This window comes from Bombina bombina, chromosome 6 (genome assembly GCF_027579735.1).
Source record: "Bombina bombina isolate aBomBom1 chromosome 6, aBomBom1.pri, whole genome shotgun sequence".
Taxonomy (NCBI): domain Eukaryota; kingdom Metazoa; phylum Chordata; class Amphibia; order Anura; family Bombinatoridae; genus Bombina; species Bombina bombina.
The window spans coordinates 261,314,541-261,322,428 of record NC_069504.1 but is presented as its reverse complement, the minus strand read 5'-3'; the positions used below and the strand labels follow the sequence as shown (position 1 = coordinate 261,322,428).

Below are 7,888 nucleotides of genomic sequence, written 5' to 3'. Positions count from 1 at the left end.
CCATCATCTAATTCAAGGGGCCTCTTTTGTTCGTCCAACCTGGACTATAATCTCAACAGATGCAAGTCTTTCAGGTTGGGGAGCTGTATGGGGATCTCTGACACCGCAGGGGGTTTGGGAATCTCAGGAGGCAAGATTACCAATCAACATTTTGGAACTCCGTGCGATTTTCAGAGCTCTTCAGTTCTGGCCTCTTCTGAAGAGAGAATCGTTTATTTGTTTTCAGACAGACAATGTCACAACCGTGGCGTATGTCAATCATCAAGGTGGGACTCACAGTCCTCAAGCTATGAAAGAAGTATCTCGGATACTTGTATGGGCGGAATCCAGCTTCTGTCTAATTTCTGCGGCTCACATCCCAGGTGTAGACAATTGGGAAGCGGATTATCTCAGTCGCCAGACGTTACATCCGGGCGAATGGTCTCTTCACCCAGAGGTATTTCTTCAGATTGTTCAAATCTGGGGACTTCCAGAAATAGATCTGATGGCTTCTCATCTAAACAAACTTCCCAGGTATCTGTCCAGATCCAGGGATCCTCAGGCGGAAGCAGTGGATGCGTTGTCTCTTCCTTGGAATTATCATCCTGCCTATATCTTTCCGCCTCTAGTTCTTCTTCCAAAAGTGATTTCCAAAATTTTAATGGAACGTTCGTTTGTACTGCTGGTGGCTCCAGCATGGCCTCACAGGTTTTGGTATGCGGATCTCATTCGGATGGCCAGTTGCCAACCTTGGACACTTCCGTGAAGACCAGACCTTCTATCTCAAGGCCCATTTTTCCATCAGGATCTCAAATCCTTAAATTTGAAGGTATGGAAATTGAACGCTTGATTCTTAGTCATAGAGGTTTCTCTGACTCAGTAATTAATACTATGTTACAGGCTCGTAAATCTGTGTCTAGGAAGATTTATTATCGAGTCTGGAAGACATACATTTCTTGGTGTTCTTCTCATAAATTCTCCTGGCATTCTTTTAGAATTCCTAGAATTTTACAGTTTCTTCAGGATGGTTTGGATAAAGGTTTGTCTGCAAGTTCCTTGAAAGGACAAATCTCTGCTCTTTCTGTTCTTTTTCACAGAAAGATTGCTAATCTTCCTGATATTCATTGTTTTGTACAGGCTTTGGTTCGTATCAAACCTGTCATTAAGTCAATCGCTCCTCCTTGGAGTCTTAATTTGGTTCTGAGGGCTTTACAGGCTCCTCGGTTTGAACCTATGCATTCTCTGATTTTCCATCAGGATAAGGCGGTGTTGCGGACTTCATTTCAATTTTTACCTAAGGTTGTGAATTCTAACAACATTAGTAGAGAAATTGTTGTCCCTTCATTGTGTCCTAATCCTAAGAATTCTATGGAGAGATCTTTACATTCTTTGGATGTAGTAAGAGCTTTGAAATATTATGTTGAAGCTACTAAAGATTTTAGAAAGACTTCTAGTCTATTTGCTATCTTTTCTGGTTCCAGGAAAGGTCAGAAAGCTTCTGCCATTTCTTTGGCGTCTTGGTTAAAGTCTTTGATTCATCATGCTTATGTGGAGTCGGGTAAGCCCCCGCCTCAAAGGATTACGGCTCATTCTACTAGGTCAGTTTCTACTTCCTGGGCTTTTAGGAATGAAGCTTCTGTTGATCAGATTTGCAAAGCAGCAACTTGGTCTTCTTTGCATACTTTTACTAAATTCTACCATTTTGATGTTTGAACAGGCTAGTAATGAGACAAGCAAGCTTGGAAAACACTTTATTTAATGAAAAAACAACAATTTTCAAAAACTGTACTGTGCCTTTAAGAGAAAAAAAGACATACACAAACTGCAAAACTGCTTAAAATTACCTCAAATTTTCCAAAATTTTTGGAGTAGACACACTGAGCTATAGTAAGATTGCACCACAAGCAACTTAACAATTAACCCCCAAATAAAAAAACCGGATTGACAAAGTGCCAAAGACCGGTAAAAACCCCTGTCAGCACCTTGCCACAGCTCTGCTGTGGCGCCTACCTGCCCTAGGGATTGATAATGTGGGGATAAAGCTTCGATTAGGCCCCAGAAGTTCACCAGGACCCTCCGGTGTTGTAGCTTGCTGCCTGACTATAGAAAACAACTGCGCAACTGAGGCGCAAAATTAGGCCCCACCCATCTCACTCGATGTTACAAAGGCCTTTAGAAAAATCTTTGGTTTGGTTATATATCATTCAAACTGAGTGTCCCCTAAGATAAGCCCTGTATGCAAGCTAGTAATGCCCCTTCTAAGACTAGGATTACTGCTTACCCTTCCCCTCATGGGGTTACTGTCAGCCTTTCTGAGTTATCACAGTCTCTGCAGAAAAAATGACTGAACATACCTCATTGCTGTATAGCAAGAAACCGTTCCTCACACTGAAGTTTTCCTGTACTCCTCAGCTTCTGTGGGAACAGCAGTGGACCTTAGTTACAAATGCTAAGATCATCATCCTCTAGGCAGAAATCTTCATCTATTTCCTGCCTGAGAGTAAATAGTACACACCGGTACCATTTAAAAATAACAAACTCTTGCTTGAAGAAAATTAAAAAACTAACAGTTTATCACCTCTTTCACTTTACCCTTCCTGCTTAGAGCCGGCAAAGAGAATGACTGGGGGGTGGAGTTAAGGGGGGAGCTATATAGACAGCTCTGCTGAGGGTGCTCTCTTTGCCACTTCCTGTTGGGAAGGATAATATCCCACAAGTAAGGATGAAACCGTGGACTTGGTACATCTTGCAAAAGAAAGAAGTACAAAATAACGTTACATTACAGTACATTTTAAAAAACATATTTACAGCTTCATAACTGAATTGGTGTGGATTTTGACTATAAATACAATGTAAGTGACACTGCTTTCATGCAGTGTGCCATATAACTTACCTTTATACTGGAGCAGAGCACAAGCTATTTGCAGTTGTGCATTCATCACTGCTTCTGCTGAGGTCTCCACTGTGCAAATGACCCTCGTACGCAGGAACTCCTTGGCATACTGTAAAATATTTAAGATTAGTAACAGAAATTAACCTCTTAATGACCAGCGCCGTATAGGGTATGTTGTTAAGTCCTTAAGGACCAGCGCCGTACCCTGTGTGACGCTGTTGTCCTGGGCCTCTATCTGCTGCGATCTCACTAACAGTAGCGAGATTGCACTATTTCTGCATGCCCCACGAGTGGGGCAGTGCAGAAATAGAGTGGTAGAGTGGTGCCAATTGTTAATGGTGTGGGAAGGTTAGGAGGGAGGTGTGTGGGTGGCCTATCGCTGGAGGGAGGAGGGAGGTGCGGGAATGGGTTGGACTGCTACACTACAGTAAAAATTAATGCAGAGAGCGGCAGGGAGGGGGAACAGAAGTTTTAGTCTGACTTGCCTGGTCATTAAGGGTTACCATTTATTATAAATGGGGGAAACAATGTTTCAAAAAAAATTTACCATCAAGATTAAAACGCCACAGCTGCTGAAGTCCTGTTGGTTGGCGTGTTCCATAATCCATTTGCCTTTTTGGTCTTGCACATTGTTCATCACCAAGAAGACACTAGCTATTGTAAAAAAAAAAAAAAGCATGCATGTAAATTGACACTGGTTCACATGTGTTATGTTAAAAATGATAAATTTAAATAGACACACTAACCTCCAGTTGTGTTGCATTATCGAATTATAGTAATTTTCATTCCCCATCGGGTCCATAATCACAATGACCTTCACTGGAATGATGACAATCTAAAAAAATATTTTGCAAAGTTAACCAAAAAGGTTGTTAATAACATTCATTTTTTGTTATTTTTAGAAAACTGTGCTTTATCATAGGGTTACAGTTAAATGACTGTACACATAACATAAATCATATACAATAGTGCACGATAACATGAGTAAAGAGGTGAAATTAGTTTGCTCAATGATAAATACCACTAAAATCCAGTGTGCTCCTAAGTTGACAGGGCAAATCCAGAGATCTTCAATTGGTATCTTCCTCTGAGGAATCGGTGTAAATCAAAGTTAGTAATAATCTTTATATACATTTTTTTTAATTATAGCTGTAATTGTGACAAGTAACCAACCTTTAAAACAGAGGTATACCCCAGCGCCACCTGAACCTTATATGCCTGAGGCGGTGATACCTAGCTATCACCTAGTTAAAGACAAATGTAAAGAGTGTGCCCAGGCGCCAGCAATACGGAGGCTAAGGTAAAGGTATAAAATGGTATTTTAATACATGAAAAATCACAATGATAAAATTACAATATTACAAATGCATGGATCCACGCTGTATTAACATAAAAGCATAAAATAAATGATAATCTGGACGATAAAAGCTTGCACAATGGATAAGATATATGCAATAAAAATAATTTCAGTATTCCAATAAATAATGCCAAAAGTGTGAACTCAAAAAAGTGATTCAAATGAGTGTCCTAAACAATCCAAACACAGTCCAAATGAACTCCAAATGTGTAATCAAATCTGTGATAACAGGAGTGGAATGTTACTTGAAAAAACGTTAGAAAAAGTAATGGTGAAAACTGCAACAGTGTTCCAAAAAAAACCTTGCAAAATATCCAAAAAAATGTTATAAAGTGTCAATCCTGTGAGGTATTCAATGTGGGAATATATAGTCCAATATTGTTGGATGTATTCAGTGTAGTTATAATACTTGTCTCTTGGTGCTCAGATGCCCATAGGGGAATTGGCCCCAATACAAAGAAAAAAAAAAAAAAGAAAAGAAAAAATACAAAAAGGAAAAAACAACGAACAGATATGCTGCAGAAACCTGTGAAAAAAGAATAAAATACAATGTGTAGAAATATCACAAATATATCCTCCTACTGAAATAAGGCTTACCAGGTCTACGCGTTTCAGCCCTCTCTGGGTCTTTATCAAGACTGGTATTTGAAAAGAATTGGTGGCCCTATATAGCGGTTGTAAGCTTGTAACCGGAAATTGTCTAGGATAACCGTTTCCGGTTTGGGTTTAAGTTTATATAATAAAAAACCGAATCGAATACAGTTATTGGGCATGGTAACTTGTAAACTTATGTGATATAGATAATACGATATCCCAAAAGTACCTATAGATACCTTCCCTGTTGGCTCAGTGTAATTTTGTAAACCTCCGTATGTCTGTGACGTCACTTCCGGTGAGGGTTTTTTTTTACGGCAAAAGCTTCAAATCACACTATACAGATTCATCATTGTTATTTTCAATCTGATCTATAGTGTTATGTGTTTTTTTGATTATAATTGTTTTTTTAGGGTGACTTGGGGTGGTCATTTCATTTGAATCACTTTTTTGAGTTCACACTTTTGGCATTATTTATTGGAATACTGAAATTATTTTTATTGCATATATCTTATCCATTGTGCAAGCATTTATCGTCCAGATTATCATTTATTTTATGCTTTTATGTTAATACAGTGTGGATCCATGCATTTGTAATATTGTAATTTTATCATTGTGATTTTTCATGTATTAAAATACCATTTTATACCTTTACCTTAGCCTCCGTATTGCTGGCGCCTGGGCACACTCTTTACAAGTAACCAACCTTTCCAAGTCTCTGCATTTGTCCCGAAAACAATGCAGTTGAAACCACTGTAGACATATGGCAAACAGGTTCCTGTAAAAAAAAAAAAAAAAAAAAAAAGGTTGGGGCGGAGCTTGGCCAAGCAGGCAAATGGCCGCATAGACACATAGCTCCGAGACAACTATAGGACCAAAGCCTTTAAATGAGCGAGCAGAACCCTGGCAAGCGATCCTGCAAACTAGGCAAACAACCTAGTCATCGATGTGACTCTGATGAGTACCCGCCCGAGGGGCTGAGAGCCGTTAAAAACTTTTGTCCTGCTGAGAGGACACGGACACCCGCCATCTTGGTATACATATGCACTAACGCAGAGCTCCGCAAAACTATCTACCAGGTGCAGTAGCTAAGACAGAGCAGACAGGCGACAGCAGATCACACTACACGATCTCGAGCAACATCGAGAGATATTTTACTCAGCCCCAACAGAAAACTACAGTGACACACAACTAGGTCTGATTAGAAATATAGACCCAGGATATATAAAACACAACAATCTCAAGCAGAGAAAGTAAATATGCCTGACTCTCACTACACACTATAAAAAAAATGATGTAAATGTAAATCACACTGCTGCCAATACTATTAAATATAACATTATAAGCAGAAAGGACACCCTTTGAACATAAGCAATGTCCTAAAAATACAGCACCCATCTTAGCAATTGCCTGCACAGACATCTCTATACATGCTAATCTTTATACAGGCAACATAAATATATCAAACTTTATTTAAATCTCCACATAGAAAATAATTTAAATAAGTGGCGTGATTCACTATGGAATAAACCCCTATTGTCACTTAAACTACGAGAAGTAATATCATACAGCTTACTATAATGGCTTCTAAAAAAAAACAACAACAAAGGGGATAAACAAACAAAATCTAATGCCACCCCGAAAACCTCAGTTAGCTCTTTCTTTCAGCCTGCAGAAGCTACACCTCAAACTGCTTCAGATGACCACACTATAACAGAACAAGCCACACTACCAACTACAAAACTCTCCATTGAGTATATGACTCAACTTAAACAAAACATTGCTAAGTTACCAACGAAAGAAGATTTTGACTCTCAAATCGCTTATAACCTCTGAATTATCAAGCATGCAACATGACATGACTGGCATGGGAAAGAGAATAGAAGGAAAGTACACAAGATAATCTTAACAGGATGATGGGGTCAATTTCCATGCAAACTAACATACATGAAGCAAAATTAGACCAACTACAGGAGAAAATAGAAGATCTGGAGAATAGGTGCAGAAGGAGTAATCTCTGCATCAGAGGTATCCCTGAACATGTTAAAGCAACATAACCTGCCCTATCTCCAAGGCCTATTCCAACACATCAAAGAAACCCTAAAAGCCCCACCAATTGAAATTGAGAGCCCACAGGGCACTAAGAACCCCTCCTCCTCCTAACGCTCCCCCCCATGGATGTCATCCTGAAATTCTTAAGGTTCGCAGACAGAGAAGAAGTCTGGCAGAAGGCGAGATCCTCACACTCGATATCCTACTTGGATCACTCAGTACAAATCTAACCAGACCTCTGCCCTAGCACCATCCAAAAGAGAAGAGAAACACATTTTATCACTACCATCCTACAAGAAAAACGCATAAAATACCGTTGGTGCTTCCCCTTTCAGCTTGATTGTTCCATATGAGGCAAATACTCTCATCTACAAAGGCCCACAAGACTTGGATAAACTCTCAAAAGGATTGAGAATTCCACTGAAGCTGCCAGGCCCATCTACAAATTCAACGGATACTCTATACTTCAATACAAAAGGCAACAACAGTCCCAACACAAGACCGCCATGGCGGAGAGACCAATCTCAAAAAAGGAAAACACTTGAACTAGGCGAAACAGCCCAACTTTCCGCTGAAGACTTAGATACTTTCGTATGTATAACTACATAGACTTCCTATGATTACTCTTACACAATATGTTCATTTACCACTACAAGAACCTACTGGCAATACTTACCTGCCAGAACCAATTTGTTGCCATTTTAAAATATAATCTTCACCTTATTCTATTTCTCTTTACATGAGATTATCACTTTGACCATTCAAAGACTCTATTATGTATTTATAACAGAATAAATACACATAAGCGACCTAGTAGCAACAGAGTCACGTAAAAAAAAAAAGTTACCCACAGGTTTAACTTAAGGGTCCCAATAGTTGTCGGACCTCCTCTTTAAATAATTGTTGTACTAAGTTACCTCTTGGTATTTAACCAAGAACCAATGTTTATTTGTTACTGTTTTAATTGTTTTAATTTATGTTTAACTCTTTGTATTGTATGGCACCGTAAACTT

At 39.1% G+C, this 7,888-nt stretch overlaps 1 long non-coding RNA gene across 1 annotated transcript; it reads right to left on the bottom strand.

The window, feature by feature from the left end:
- Positions 1 to 2,871: 2,871 nt before the first annotated feature.
- LOC128665024 (uncharacterized) lies at positions 2,872 to 3,663 on the bottom strand. Its single transcript, XR_008402967.1, has 3 exons — positions 3,619 to 3,663; positions 3,420 to 3,526; positions 2,872 to 2,981 (listed from the first exon to the last, which is right to left on the bottom strand). It is a non-coding gene; the product is annotated as an uncharacterized LOC128665024 (long non-coding RNA).
- Positions 3,664 to 7,888: the final 4,225 nt, after the last annotated feature.